This window comes from Lynx rufus, unplaced genomic scaffold (genome assembly GCF_022079265.1).
Source record: "Lynx rufus isolate CCGP_SWC_20201006 ecotype Redwood Valley unplaced genomic scaffold, mLynRuf1.p SCAF_4, whole genome shotgun sequence".
Lineage (NCBI taxonomy): Eukaryota > Metazoa > Chordata > Mammalia > Carnivora > Felidae > Lynx > Lynx rufus.
This window is the reverse complement of record NW_025814856.1, coordinates 82,795,754-82,812,105: the sequence shown is the minus strand read 5'-3', so window position 1 is coordinate 82,812,105 and position 16,352 is coordinate 82,795,754. Positions and strand designations below refer to the sequence as shown.

At 39.1% G+C, this 16,352-nt stretch overlaps 1 long non-coding RNA gene across 2 annotated transcripts in view; it reads left to right on the top strand.

The window, feature by feature from the left end:
• The first annotated feature begins 26 nt into the window (after positions 1-26).
• Positions 27-16,352, top strand: part of LOC124524933 (uncharacterized) — a 37,358-nt gene continuing 21,032 nt past the window's right edge. The window contains exons 1-2 of one of the 2 annotated variants that reach the window (XR_006965350.1): positions 27-537; positions 2,232-2,426. This is a non-coding gene — a long non-coding RNA (uncharacterized LOC124524933). The remainder of the gene's footprint in view (positions 538-2,231; positions 2,427-16,352) is intronic. The other variant, XR_006965349.1, reaches the window with a different exon arrangement.

Sequence of the window (16,352 nt, the reverse complement as noted above, 5' to 3'; positions counted from 1 at the left end):
CCATTGGACAAACCATGCTGAGGGATCCCTCTGGGAGCCAACCAAAGGCGCGAATCTGGAGCCGAAGAGGCAGGATCGCCAAGCGGACCCGTTTTGGAGGTCACAGCTCCTCTGGGCGCGGCTTAGTGGCGGAGCTTGCCGTGAGGGGAGGGTCTTCCACTTGTCGCCAGCGTGAACTCTGGTGCCCCGTGAGTGTTCGGAATGGACCCCCAAATCTGCCCCCGCCAGGTCGCACTCGACTCTGTTTCGACGACTTTTTTTGTATCACTTTCTCTTCCTTTTTGCCTTGGGGTCCCTTTGGTCCCTCCCTTTCTCTTCGCTCTCAGAAATCCGAGTTTCGCAGATGCTTAGCTCAGAGGAGAAAACTGTGTGCGGAATTAAGTCCTTCCTTCTGTTAGGCAGTTGGATGGGAGGGACCAAAAATCACTTGGTGTCCTGACAAGATTTGTTACTGTTGCTAAGATCGTCAGCTCTAATGCTTTGAGGGAGATAACTTCCTGCAAACCCAGAACTTTCGGATTTCTTCCGAGCTTGAAGGTAAGACCCCCTGGAGAATTTTTCTTTTAAACTTCTATGATACACCCGTAAAGATCTTAATTTTATTGCAATTGTTATAAATGAAACTTGCTAAGAAAAATCCGTTAGCGATACTTATTGATGATTGAAAGGCAAAAAAAATTTTTTTAACTGTAAAATAGTGGTTAGCATCCTGAGTGTTCGATGTTTTATAAGCGTGTGTTTTGATTTCTAGCTTAGAAGATAAGGAATTGGGGGAGATGAGGTACAGTAGTACAGTTGCAACCGAGGCGAGGAGTAAGATTTTAATTTAACTCTGAGGTCTCACAGGAGATTAACAAGTCAAAGGAACAGACGCAAAAATAAAAGTCAAATCAGGAAATGAGCAGTCGGAGAATATTCTTAAGTCTTAAAAGGAGCCCCAAGTTACCTGTAACTTTCTGGAAAACAGTTAAAAGTAACTTTCCAGGATTATCATTTCTTGTGACCGTATGAAATTGGAATTTTTTGTTTTCCCTTTTTTGTTTGTTTAGAATACTTCGGAGTCAAAATTTAATAGTGGTCCATTTTTTAGGTGCGTCAGATTTTTAAAATAATCAAAGTATTTACTTCCTTTAATACATATCAGCGAAAGAAAGTGAAAACTTAGTGGTTGCAATTGATTGTCAGCATATGTATTCACGAAAAGGAACATTGGTGGAAAAGCAGACTAAGAGGATGGGGCTGAAAATCATCAGCTACTAACTAGCTTTGTGACCTCCGTCACAATGCTTCATCTGTCAGAGCCTCTGTTTTAGTGGAATAAATTCAATTACATGATCACTAAGGTCTCTTCCATGCTCTAAACTTCTGCCATATGCAAGAAGCTTTACAAAGTCACACTGAAACCATTACAATTAGAGTAGCTTCTTTTTTTTATTTAAAAAAAATTTTTTTTAATGTTTATTTATTATTGAGAGACAGAGCATGAGCATGGGAGGGGCAGAGACAGGAGAAGACACAGAATCCGAAGCAGGCTCCAGGCTCTGAGCTGTCAGCACAGAACCTGACGCGGGGCTTGAACTCACAAACTGTGAGATCATGACCTGAAGTCAGATGTTTAACTGACTGAGCCACCCAGGCGCCCTAGAGTAGCTTCTTAATTGTTGACCTTCCAAGCGCATAAATGTGTCTCTTGTGTATGGTAATATGGTAATTGGAAACTTGTGCCATTTATTTTCTCATCTCCCACATAGAAGTCTAGGATGTCTAACTTTGTAAGGGCCCAGCTACGATGTACTCTCACCTACGATGTACTCTCACCTTCAGGAATTTTTTTCTGCTTGCACTATATATAGTCTTTTATACTATTATGCACTCTCATCAGTCCTAACCTTAAATTTGCAGAGCCTGGGCAAATGTGGCTCAGAGGCTCACGTACCATGTGTCTAAACATTTAAGTTATAAATCAAGATAACAAACTATTAGAAAAAAAATATTCTGGGGCACCTGGCTGACTCAGTCAGTGCAGCATGCAACTCTTGATCTCAGGGTTTTAAGTTCGAGCCCCACATTGGGTGTAGAGATTATCTAAAAAATAAAATCTTAAAAAAAATGTATTCTATTCTAATACATGATGTATCTACTGAAATAATGATCTGGAAGGCCAGGTTTAAATTTAGAACTCTCATATTTCTAGCATTCTCAGATGCATTCCATTCTCTTCCCATTCCCAGCTTCTTCACTTACCACACCAGAAGAAACCTTGCATGTGTGCATTCAACATGTCCAAGCTTATGTCCACATCCTTCACTTCCTGCAAATAGTGATGTCTAATCAGCACAGCTCTGTCTGCCCCCTGATCTGGGCACACATGGTCCCCTGATCTCATGGACTCCTTATACTTTGCAATTGGAGGAAGATCCTTCCAGGTAATTCAGTTTGCACTATTACTGTTATCAGCGTTCAATTAACTGTTTTCTTTTCTGTGTAATCAACCATTCTCTTTCAACTAGATCATTCCTTATAATATTAGGAGAGAATTCCCATCACTGTCACCAATTCCTGTTGGCTTAATCTCTGCTGCCTTACTGAAACCATCCACTTTTCTCCATGCCCATTGTTGGTACCCTATTCAAAGTACTGCCCCCTCGCACCAGGATAACTACACTGACCTTTGTTGTGATTTCCCTATATTCTTGTTTTCTCAAATCTGTTCTCCATTCTACCCAGAATGCTCTTTTCAAAACCTAAATTTGGTAATGTCTCTTTCCTTGCTTCACACCTGCCAGTGGCTTCCATTGCTTTTAGGAGAAAGAGCAAATCCTTAATGTGACCTACAAGACACATCATGATCTAGTACTTTCTTCTGTATCAAGGTAAAAGCTCTTTAGTTTCTAGAATGCACCATGCTATCTTTCAACCTAAGAATATCACATATGTTTCCACTGTGTGGAAAGCTTCTCTCCTTACCTGATGCTTCTGTGATGGTTTGGATAATGAGCATAATGGCGGCAGATATCATGAATACCTCCATTATTTCTAACCTGCATGACTTGATGGACAGTGGTACCATTCACTGAGCTAGGAAACATTGGAAAAGGGACAAGTTTGGACTACTTCCTGACCTTGGACCTGATGAACATGAGATGCTGGTGAGAAATCACTTCCTTTGGATCTCAACTTAAGCCAATTCTCACTTGTTTAGAAAACCTACCTTTTCTTCCCCATCAAGACTAGATTCCTTGTTTGTTCCTGTTCTTTTTATCCCCATTTCTTCTGCTTTTCGTTGTTGTTATCAACTCACTGATAATCTTTCCCACACCTTTTCATTCTCTCCTCTATAACAAGCTCTGTTGAAAACATACCCCATATACCCTGCTTCTCCATCTTGTTTGAACCTTGAGGACACAGCCTGTACATTTGAAAGTTGTTTCTTCTCAGGGCGCCTGAGTGGCTCAGTCAGTTAAGTGTCCGACTCTTAATTTCAACTCAGGTCATGATCTCACATCAAGACTGCACACTGGTCTTGAGCCTGCTTAAGATTCTCTCTGTCCCTCTCACTGAATTTCAGGTTGTTAGTAGTCTTTCAAAGTCATGTCAAAATCCCTCCCTCCTATCAGATTTTTGTGGTATGGCTGTATCATCCTTCACTGACTTCCTGGTCATTTTGCCACACTTAATGAAGATTTTTATATTTTGCTTATGTTCATGCCCTGTACCCTTCAGCCAACATTTTAACTGACCTCAGTGTCCACACTAATGAGCCATCCAATATTCTTGCCTCAGTGTTTCTTCTAGGACTTGCATTTCCATTCTGTTTCAGTCACAAAATAGCCCTTTCCTGATCCTTTTCATCACTCTTCCATCTCTGAAATCCTAAACTACAGTGTTTTAATATTCAGGTTCCTCATTCCTCTATACCATACCCTTCCCTTTGACCTCAGGAGTACTCCCAGACTCTAGATCTTTCTTTTTTACCTAATTATGATTGCCAAATAAAATATAGGACACCCAGTTAAATTTGGATTTCAGGTAAACAATGAATAAATTTTCAATATAAGTATCCTCCTACAGAATTTGGAATGTGTTTATACTAAAAAGATAATCTTTTTTTAATTAAAAAAAATTTTTTTTAATGTTTATTTATTTTTGAGAGATAGAGTGCAAGGGGAGGGGCAGAGAGAGAGGGAGACACAGAATCTGAAGCAAGCTCCAGGCCCTGAGCTTTCCACACAGAGCCCAACACAGGGCTTAAGCTCATGAACCATGAGATCATGACCTGAGCTGAAGTCAGATGTTTAACCCACTGAGCCATCCTGGTGCCCCTAATTTTTTTTCTTAATGTTTATTTATTTTTGAGAGAGAGAGATACAGAGTACGAGCAGGGGAGGGTCGAAGAGAGAGGGAGACACAAAATCTGAAGCAGGCTCCAGGCTCCAAGCTGTCAGCACAGAGCCCAACACGGGACTCAAACCCACGAACTGTGTGATCATGAAATGAGCTGAAGTCAGATGCTTAACCGACTGAGCCACCCAGGCACCCCAAAAATATTCTTTATTTATCTGAAATTCAAGCTTAACTAGATGCCCCTTTTTAATTTTCTCAGTAAATCTGGAAGCCCTATAGTAATCCATCCTTTCTATACTTTCTTCACTCTCCAGCCTAGAGTCTATAGTATGTAATTGGTAGCAAACATTTACTAACACCTCAGTTCCTCACACTCTAATTCTCTTCCTCTCCATGCTGCTGGCAACGTCTATACCTGCTCTTCTGTAGCCGGCCTGAGCATTGTTCCCTCTTTTCCATTTAAATGTTTGGCATATGTCCCTGCTCTTGATCTCACTTTGCACACTTCTTTGTGATAGTATGCATCACAGTGTCTTCTGATCGCTCACAAATGCTGACAGTTCCCAACTTCCCACCTGCCTTAACCTTGTATCTGATTACTGACTCTTACCCAGATGCCAAGCGGACATAGCCACCAGTGTGGCCACAAATACCTCTGAGTTCATACCACCCATTCCCATCCTCCCCTGTGTCATCTCCTACATTCCTTACCATTCAAGCTACAAACTTGGGAATCTTTGACTTCTTTTTTCCCTCCTCCTCCACATTCAGTGGGTCACTGTCTCTAGCCAGTTCCTCTTCATTCTTGCTGCTGCTTCTTGCCTTCAGGCCTCAAGCCATCTTGGGTTTTGTCAATGATTTCCTTACGAACTGGTCTGTCTGCGTTCAGTCTTGCATCTTCTAAACTATGCTCCATGTTGCTACCAAATTGTATTTCTAAAATGTAAATCTGGAGGTGCCTAAGTGGCTCAGTTAATTAAATGCCCGACTCTTGATTTTGCCCCAGGTCATGATCTCATGGTTTGTGAGTTGGAACCCTGCGTTGGGCTCCATGCTGACAGTGCAGAGCCTGCTTGGGATTCTCTCCCTCCGTCTCTCTCTGCCCCTCCCCTGCTCATGCGCTCGCTCTCTCTCTCTCGCGCGCGCTCTCTCTCTCTCTCTCTCTCTCAAGAATAAGTAAATTAAAAAAAAAAAAAAACCTTTAAAATGTAAACTCAATTATCCTTCAGTCTCTTCAGGAATTCTCTTTTGCATATGAAATAAAAGTCACTTTTTAGTGTAGATATGAGCCATTCTTGATATATAACCCCACCACTATCTTTCTAACTCTCTTACAGCTTCCCTCTCTTTCATCTATTCTGAATTATGTGTAATTGCTAAAAGAGTTGCACTCCCTGTCGCCATGTGCATTCTGTTTCCTCTGCCTGGAATACAGTAATAAAGCTCTGCTTGCCCTTTCAGATTTAGTTTAAATATCTCCCTTGGCGGTGCTTCCTGACTGGTCAGTGAGAATTGAGCATCCCTTTGTGCCATCATCATTCTACATAGGATCATTGGTCTCTGCTTTTAGCCTGTGAGCTCCTCTATGACAGAGATAATGCAGTATTTATATTTGTGTGCATAGTATCTGGGATGGTCAGTGCTCAATAAATGTATATTGAAAAGACCTGTGTAAAGTGCAGGTTTGTGATCTTTATGGTAAGATGGGAACCTGGGGCTACAAACTTGAATGCCAGATGGTCTTGGTACATTCAAAAATAATAAAAATAAGGCAAGCTGAATGTTATCTAATAAGAAGTGGTGAGGACTGTGGAAAACTAAGAATACTTGCCTTATTTACAAGGTACATTTGCTTCTCAGCTCTAACTGATATTTCCGTATGGAAATGCAGTGGGCCTACTTGCTAGATATCTAGATTTTTTTAATGTGAAGTTTCCTAAGAAGCTGTGTGAGCCAAACAAAACTTATCAGGCGTGTAACCCAGTGTGACTTCTGATCTAGAAAAGAACAGCTTAGTTTGGGTAAGGTAGGTTTTGAGAGTTTCGTTTGTTAATGCACAACCCTACCTTTGTCAATTGCTGAAATAGATGCTAAGTAAATGCATTTAGCCCTTGAATGACATAAATGTCAACTACATGGGTCCACTTATACGTGGATTTTTTTCAATAACCATAGTACAGTGCTACAAATATTTTCCTTATTAGTAACATTTTTTCTAGCTTACTTTATTATAAGATTACGGTATATAATATAAACAACATACCAAATATATATTAGTTTACTGGTATTGTTAAGGTTTCTAGTCAATAGTAGGCTGCCAGTAGTTAAGTTTTTGGGGAGTCAAGGTTGTATGTGGATTTTTGACTGCACAGGTAACAGTTAGGACCTCTAGTCCCCATATTGTTCAGGAGTCAACTTATACTCAGGTTTCCAGCCATAATGTTTGTTAGCAGAGCTTAGAGCTGCCTGCTGCACCTCTTAGAATCTGGTTTCTGTATACATGATGCCCTCCAGTATTCCTGAGCTGAACTATATTTTCACTGTGCCAGTATACTATCCTCTGGCCTTGTCCAGGTTCCTGACACCCTTGGCTGAAGGTCTTTGTGCTTTATAAAACCCCATATTAACCTTAAAGACATCTCTTCTACCAATCTGGCTTGGACATCTCAAAGCCCTGCTTCTACCACATTGACCTGCTCATCTTTATGTGTCTTTCTGACTTGAGTTATTGCTTGTAAAGAGTGGTTCTGTGCTTTAAGAAAGCCTGACCTTTTCAGCTACCATGTTGTCAGTTCTAATTTAGTCTCCGTCTAGTACAGGGGCCAGCAAATTTGTTTTTAAAGAGTCCATTAATAAATATTTTAGGCTTTGCAGAACACATGGTCTTTGTAGCAAATATTGTTTGTTGCACAAAAACAGCCATAGATAGCATGTAAATGAATGGGTGTGATTATGTTTCAGTAAAACTATATAAAATTAGGAAGCAGGCTAGATTTGACTGCAAGAGATAGTTTGCTGACTGTTGTTTTAGGATTTTGATTTCTACCTTTATACCATGTGAAAAGATGGTTGAAGATCGCATGCCACACTCCACTCATGCTGCATTAGCCACACTAGCTTTCTCTCTTTTCCTTAATCATGCGCATTCCTATCTGAGACCCTTTGCCCAGGCTGTTTCCCCTGCCTGGAATGCTTCCTCCCTCCCACCCCCAACTCTCTATTCTTGCAGGTGTCCTAAAGGCTATCTTTGACCATTCAATTGAAGGTGGCTCTCTTTTCATTATTCTCTATCACAGTATTCTCTCTGTTTCAGAGCACCTGTCACAGTTTATAATTACTTTACAATTATTTCTTTACTTTTTATCATCTCCCTCGGTAAACAGTAAGCTCCATAGGACACAGATCATATCTTTTTTTTTATTCACTCTGATTCACCTATGTATCTGTAGAATCTAACAAAATGCCTTGTATACATTAACCACTCAACAAATGTTTATTGGATATATCAGTATAGATAAATCAGTCAGTGAGTCAGTCTGAATTATGATTTGCCAATATAATTGTTTTCACCAGAAAATGATAGAATAGTTCTATAGTAGTCTAAAGGTAAAACCACCAAAAAAAGTCAAAATTTTAGCTTTCTGATGAATCCAGTTATGTCCACATATGGGTTTCAGTCATAGTAATTGTTTCCTAATATATTTGTACATTCATGCACTAAAAATTCATACAACTAAAATGCCATTCTATATAACTTTTTTCCCAAAGGTACAGAACGGCTCCAGCTGAATAAGTAAAACAACACCAAGTTATAGCATGAGATTTTATGTGGCATTATATCTCCTACAGGGATGTTCAAGGCTATAAGAAAAACACTGATTATAATTCTGTCCTTTAGGAAGAAAGGTATGTTTAGATAATAGATGAAGTAGTGACAGGAGTAAGAGGGTCAATTTTGATTCTTTGGTAGCTGTCTTCAGAATTATAGAGTTAAGCAACTCTAAATAAATTTCAGAAAGAACTCTATTAAATTAGAACACAACATAGTATCTAAGGCTACTTAGTCTCTTTGTATGTATCTGAAAACCTTTTGTTGTACTAGTGGAGTAAAAAACCTTTAGATCAACATTGCATCTATCCACACCTAACCTGTTAAAAGAACTATTGGACTTACCTTCAGAAAAGGAAACTTATGAAGCTGCATATATTACATTATTGCCCTTTCTACTGGCAAATAAGATTTCTATCAAGTTTGAAGTCCATGTATACATATATGGCAAGAACCCACTGAACCATAGATACATCATCAATTTCTTTGGTATACCGACACTGCGCTCTGTAATGATTATGTAAATCCTTTCCCTCACCCTAATTGTAATCACTGAACTTATGAAGTAGAAAAGAAGCTATTTGAGATCCCAGGGTTGAAGCATACTATATGCTGTAAATAGAAGTGTTTCATACAGAAATAAATAAGAGGCATTCAATTATTATGAGATACGAGAAAGAATTAAAGTACCCAAATAGCATTTATTAACCAAATAGTATCCAACATAAAATGTTTTTTTAAAAATAAAGGATCTAGGTGGGTGCCTGGGTGGCTCAGTTGGTTAAGTGTCTGACTTTGGATCAAGTCATGATCTCACGGTTCTTGGGTTCAAGCCCCATGTTGGGCTCTGTGCTGACGGCTGGAGCCTGCTTTGGATTCTTTGTCTCCCTATCTCGCTGCCCCACTTGTGCACGCGTGCTCTCTTTCTCTCTCAAAAATAAACATTAATTTTTTTTTTTTTATAAAAAATTAAAAGAAAGGATCTGGGGCACCTGGGTGGCTCAGTCAGTTAAGCATCCAACTTCAGCTCAGGTCATGATCTCACAGTTCGTGGGTTCAAGCCCTGCATCGGGCTCTGAGCTGACAGCTCAGGGCCTGGAGCCTTCTTTGGATTCTGTGTCTCCCTCTCTATCTGCCCCTCTTCTGCTTGCACGCTCTGTCTCTCTCTCTCAAAAAACAAACAAACAAACAAAATAACTAAATAAAAGATGGGGGCGCCCGGCTGGCTCAGTCAGTGGAACATGTGACTCTTGATCTTAGAGTTGTAAGTTCAAGCCTCACTTTGGGTATAGAGATTGCTTAAAAAACAAATAAATAAATAATTTAAAAAATAAAAGATGAATTTGGGACACTGGAAGAGGATTATCTGTTAAATTCAGCAGCCACTTTCAGTTCAGTTGGCTATCTCCAAAACTTTCCGGATTTATCATGCAGCTCCTTCTCACAATATTTTACAGGTTCCTCTTCTTCTCAAGCATTAAATAGTAGAGGCGCTGAAATTTCAATGCAAGGACACTTTTTTCCCTCTCACGTTATTTTTCCTGGCCAATCTCAAACATGCCATAACTTTAATAAATTAGTTTTATAGTTATAGCTCCCCAATGGACATCTCTAGACCTGACTGTTCCTGTGTGTTTATGACCTATCTAATCAGCATCTTCCATGGATATGTCAAAAACACCTCAAACTCAACATTTCTGTGGCAGAGATGGCTAGTATTTGTTTGCCCCCTTCTTCCTTACTACCGGAACCTTTATTTCATTTAGTTTGCAGTGTGCCTAGGTTAACAAGAAAAAATAGCCTTCCCAACCTCCCTTCCTCTTGGAGATGGCAATAATATGGTGGATGTCTTTGGGTGAGGTTTTCAGGAAGGCCATTTAAGGGTGGGAAGAGACACTTAGCCTATTTTCCCTTTCCCCTTTCTCTCCTGCCTGGAACTTGGATAAAGGAAAAAAAAAGGGGGCAGTAAATGGTCAAGATTGAAAGCTTCCAATCCATATATTTTTTTATTCAACATTTTAGATGAGTTGAATTCTCACCTCTTAACCAGTAATATCATTTTCCAACAAATATAAGCCAACCACTTGCTCAACCACAATCTTCTTTCCAGTTTGAGTATGCACTCAAGTTCAGCAGAAAGAGAGCAAAGTAGAGGAAAGTAAAGTTGAAAAGTGTAAGTGAGGGAGTAGCCCACTGTTTAAAGGCTTCATTGAAGAGCCAGAAGGAACCACAAAGCAGAAAGAAGGTATAAAGAGTAAAAGGGGCCAATAAAGTAAATAGAAACCATCTATAAATATGTCTCTTCTGGAGTTAATTTTGCTGCCAGAATTTTAATATGGGAGGACATCAGATCATTTTAGAAAACGATAGGAAGCCTATAAAATGTATGACGGGAACCTTATTCAATGTTGTAAAGCTCTTAAAAGCATGTTTTGTCGTTCCACTCAATTCTCTGGGAAGAAGGAACTATTTTAGTTGATGACTGGTGGGTAGAGGGTAAAATATAACCATGAAAGCTAGGTATGGCAAAGAGGTGTAAAGAAAAATGATAAACTCATAGAATATCTGGATTGAAAAACCAATCCTATACCCAGTTTGTGAATTTTCTTTACTACATACCCTTTCCTTTCTTTTGGAACAGGAAAACTTCACCTCCAGAATAATTGTTCTCTGCTTTGTAGCTTTAGCCACACTATCTGACCATTACTATGGGTAGAAGGATAATATTTACTGAGTGCCTCATATAAGCCTCATATTTGTGGACATTTCACTTTATCCCGTGTTTTCAAAAAAGTTTTCCAAGGCAATTTTCAAAACTGAGCTCGAATGGCACATTCATTCTGACTCTAAAGCAGTTTTCTTTCTAATGTGTCCTGTCTTGCAGGGGAGAGCAGAACGTTAAAGCATCAAAAAAAAAATTGTTTTTAATTTTATTTATTTTGAGGGGCAGGGGGTGGGGAAAGAGGATTCAAAGCAGCCTCTGTCCTGACAGCAAAGAGCCCCATGAATTCAGGAACTGTGAGATAATGACCTGACCGAAGTCGGCCACCTAACTGACTGAGCCACCTACGTGCCCCTAAAGCATCAGATTTTAAATTCAAACATTTACCAGACCTTTTTAGAAGTTTCAGTTAATTAAATTGCTATATTCTGAAAATGGGCATTCAAAAAAGGTACCATGTTTCTTAGGGTACTGGTGCTTTTTTATCTCCCAGAAAAGAATAGGCCAGCATTACTACTAGGGGAAGGAGTGAGAGCGGGAGAGAGTAGGAAAGACCAACAGACCTATAGAAACAGTGGCCTCAGCTTTTATTTTATTTTATTTTATTTTATTTTATTTTATTTTATTTTATTTTATTTATTTATTTTCTAATGTTTATTTTTGAGAGCGACACACACAGACACACACACACACAGCATGAGCAGGGGATGAGTCAGAGAGAGAAGGAGACACAGAATCTGAAGCAGTCTCCAGGCTCCGAACTGTCAGCACAGAGCCTGACATGGGTCTCGAACTCACAAACCATGAGCTCATGACCTGATCTGAAGTCAGATGCTTAACTGACTGAGCTACCCAGGCGCCCCTGGCTCCAGCTTTTAGAGAAAATTTATAATTCAGTTGCCCAGAGAAAGTCTGGGTAACCTGAACATCGTGAAGCAAGTCTAACAGATTCCAAGGGGCAAGGGGGATGACCCACAGTTAGAAGACAACAGTTTTGTGCAAACACTGCTCCTAGAACCAGGGAATTACGAAGCTATGACTGTCACAAAGTTATCATTTCATTATTTCAGTTTTACAGATTTTACTTTGAAAAGCTTTTTTGTATAATTTGTACAGAGCCATGAAGTAACATGTATCTTGCCTTAGATTCAAGTGCTGGCTCTTGATTCTCATCAGATGAATAACTATTTCTATACCATTTGATTCAAAAATAGATGTATAATTAAACAGCTATACTAAAGAACCATCAAATAAATAACCACTTTTTAAGTTAACTTTTAAATCTAACTCAAGCTGTATTGTAATTCCTATTCTTTTATTTTTTTAAGAACTTATTTTTAAGTAATCTCCGCACCCAACATTGGACTCAAACTCATAACGCTTACATCAAGTCTCCCACTCCACTGACTGAACCGGTCAGACACCCCTGTAATTCCTATTCTTAGGATTTTATTGTTGGTCTTTTCTCTATATTCGATTTTAATGCCTAAAAAATACTAAGTTCTACACTATTGTCACTGGGAGTTTTAACATCTATTAGTGAAGAGGATGGGAAAAAAAGGTACAAATCTGGTACCTGGAAACCTTGAATACCAAGGCACAAAGCCTCGGGTCAAAGTTTGCCATATCCATCCTTGCCAACAGAGATGGACGAGTCCAATGGCCAAAGTGGATAAACTTTCTTTTTGTAAAGTTATTGTAACTTGGGTGGAATTTGTCTTGAAGTCTTAATCTTGCCATTTGAGTTCACAAATACTAGCAGTGTGCCTGGCTCATCACCTTGATACAGGTCACAAGTGTGGGGAGTATAGATGTTGAGTCTCTTCTTCACCGTGAACTGTCAGCACATAGGCATAGCTATTAGAGGGACAAAAGGTCTAAATACCAAGGGAAGTGCTTCAATGATTATCATAGGAAAATAAGCCTAAAGTAATGCAGCATCAATATAACTACAGGTATACAGTCATAATGTGTAGTGCTTATAAATCAATAAATAACTTAGTTTGGGGATTAAATACTATTTCTGATACTCCAGGTAGAGGCATTAAACAGAAAAATATAAATTCATTAGTGGCAAATGATACAGATTTTTTAAAGATGCGGAGGACATCATTATTTTTATTTCTATTGGGATACTAATAATGCCAATTACCGCTATATAGATAATTGAAAATACAAATCATATTTATCTCAACTCACATTAACTCTTCTGCCTCCCAGGATAATCTCTCATGTTTATGATGAGAGATTTTAGTAATTAAAAATTTTTTTTCTAAGTTTTTTAACATTTATTTTTGAGAGACAGAGATAGACCACAAGCAGGGGAGGAGCAGAGAGAGAGAGAGAGACACAGAATCCAAAGCAGGCTCCAGCCACCAAGCTGTCAGCACAGAGCCTGATGCAGGGCTCGAACTCATGGACCCCAAGATCATGACCTGAGCTGCAGTTGGCCGTTTAACCAACTGAGCCACCCAGGCACCCCCAAAATTTTTTTGCTATTCAGTGATGTTATTACTTTCTACAGTTTCTTTATTCCTTGATATACTACGACTTATGCTAGAGGTGCTTGCTTTTCTTACTACCTATTATGAATTCCCCTTTTCAGTTTATTTTCAACTAATTATTAGATAGCCTGCTTTTTATTGTCCATATGCATTAAGTAGTTAGCAGGTACTTATTTTTTTCTGTTTTTGTTTAAGTAATCTCTATACCCAACATGAGGCTCAAACTCACAACCCCAAGATCAAGAGTCACCAGGTGCCCCAAGTTAGCAAATACTTACTAAACATCCACTTGGTACCCAACAGTAGGCTAAGTTCTGGGAATATAGCAGTAGACAAGGCAGACATGGTCCCTGTCCTCATGGAGCAAACCTTACTATCTAGTCACAAGATCTGTTTCCAATAAGCCTTTCGTTGATGCTTCATTATTCAAGACTCTTCTCTCATTTCTTACTCATTTATTCATACAACAAACAGTAGTGAGTATCTGTATGGACCCAGGACACCATGACGATATAATTGAGAAAACAGACATAACCTAAATTATAGCACTGTCGTTAAAGTAATGCAGTGATAGCATGAAATATATACATTGAAAATAGAAAAGGCAGATCAACAGCTCTGGATGGAAAAGAGAATATTCAAGCAGAATTAAAGATTAGTAAGCAAAGAAGACGGAGGACTCTTGAGGCTGAGGAACGAGCATTTGGAAAAAGATAAGGAATGACATGTTCAATATGCTATTCTCTGTAAGAACTTCATTGTAGTTAAGTATAAAGGACACAAAGTGCCATAAAAGGAGAGGAGTCTCTCAAATGGGCTAGAGCCAGATTGTGAAAGGTTTTGCTCACGACTGCCTTGGCATGTTGGAGTCATTGAACACATCTTATTAACTTAAGGGCTTAAATGAGGAAGAGTGAAAAATGTTCATGTAACTGTGTTTCACTTCCTTCTAATTGCTCATGGGGTTCACCAGGTGCTTCTTCCTGACTTTAACTGAATAGTTCTGCTTGCCATACAAGACTCGTTTGCATTTTAACTCTCATGTAATACTTAAACACTATTGCAGTTATCACAGCTTTCTCACAAACCAAGTAATAATAGGGACAATTTGAAATTTGAAATTAGATTTACTTTTGTTCTTACTAATAAATTGTTTGAATTTAAAATGATATATTCATTTCACACAACTAATCCCTTCATTTAGCATACAAATACTTTGAAAGTAAAATCATTAAATACTTTGATGTTGGTTATGAAGCAATACTCAGGTAGCTTCTTCCTGCTATTTCTCTATTTTTTTTTTAAGTTAAAAGTCTATTTTGAAGAGATTTTTGCCACACATATAAATGCCAAAGCAGGGAAAAATGGTTTAAAATACCGTTAAACTAGGGGCGCCTGGGTGGCTCCGTCGGTTAAGCAACTGACTTCTGCTCAGGTCATGATCTCGCAGTTCATGGGTTCGTGCCCCGTGTCAGGCTCTATGCTGACAGCTCAGAGCCTGGACCCTGCTTCGGATTTTGTGTCTCCCTCTCTCTCTGCCCCTCCCCCTCCTCATGCTCTGTCTCTCTTGTCTCTCAAAAATAAATACACGTTTAAAAGAAATTTTTTTTTTTAAATAAAATACTGTTAAACTAAATAAAGGCAATGAAGCTTAAACCAATCGTTATTCTTATGGGAGGCACCAAGTCAATACTTATCCCATTCTTGAGAAGAAATATCTGAATGCAGGATGTTTGTGGTTTTAAAGTAAGTCTTTCCTTAAGTTCAGCAAACATATATTAAGTACTTACTCTATGCCAAACTTCATTTTAGTCACTAAAAATATAAAAATGAGTAAAACATGCTTCCTGCTCTCAATGGACTTGTCATCTACTGAAATGTTAAGTTGAACCATATGAAATTGCTTTTTTCAGGTCAAAAATGGTCAAATACCAGTTCAGCCTAACATGTATATGTAAACAGATTTTCCATGATAGAGATAGGAACGAGGTACTACACACACTGAGAAAGTGCTTCATGCTGCCTAGAGCATTCAGTGAAAGCTTCCCAAAGGAGATGACATTTGAGCTGAGTTTTAGAAAATGATTGGGAGTTCACTGTGTGTTTACAGGAAGCGAAGAGAATGAGGGCATTCCAGAAATAGGAAACAGCATGTGCAGAGTTGTTGAAGCGAGAATGAGCCTAGCGCATGTGGGAAATTGCACATAGTTCAGACTGGTTGCAATGCCAGATATGTTGGGGGTGACAGGAGACGAGGCAGGTGAAGTAAGCAGAGGGCAGATGGTGGAAGGTTGATGTTTTAAGCCAAAGAGCTTGATTTTATCCTTGAAATTGGTGAGATGTCTGTAATCTAGGGAGTGTGCAAGGCAATCTGTCAGGAGTCAGAAAGAAAATATTACTAGTTATATGTATATATTTTTAAGTTTATTTATTTTGAGAGAAACAGAAACAGCACAAGCAGGGGAGGGCAGAGAGAGGGAGAGAGAGAGAAGCCCAAGCAGGCTCCATCATGCCAGCACAGAGCCCAACATGGGGTGTGAACTCCTGAAACCGTGAGATTGTGACCTGAACCAAAACCAAGAGTCAGACACGCAACCAGCTGAGCCACCCAGGTGCCTCTACTTCATGTATATTTACCTTTGCCTTATCTTTTTCAAATTTCCAATTAAATAGGGGTTATAGGGGGTGCCTGGGTGACTCAGTTGATCAGGTATCTGACTCTCGGTTTCAGCTCAAGTCATGATCTCAGTTCGTGAGTTTAAGGCCCACATCAGGCTCTGTGCTGACAGCATGGAGCCTTTTTGTGATTTTCTCTCTCTCTCCTTCTCTCTCTGCCCCTCCACTGCTCTCTCTCTCAAAATAGTAAATAAATAAACTTAAAAAATAGGGGTTATAATGTATATAATTCTTAATGCAGTACTGGATGTGAATAGTGTATAAATAAATGTACATG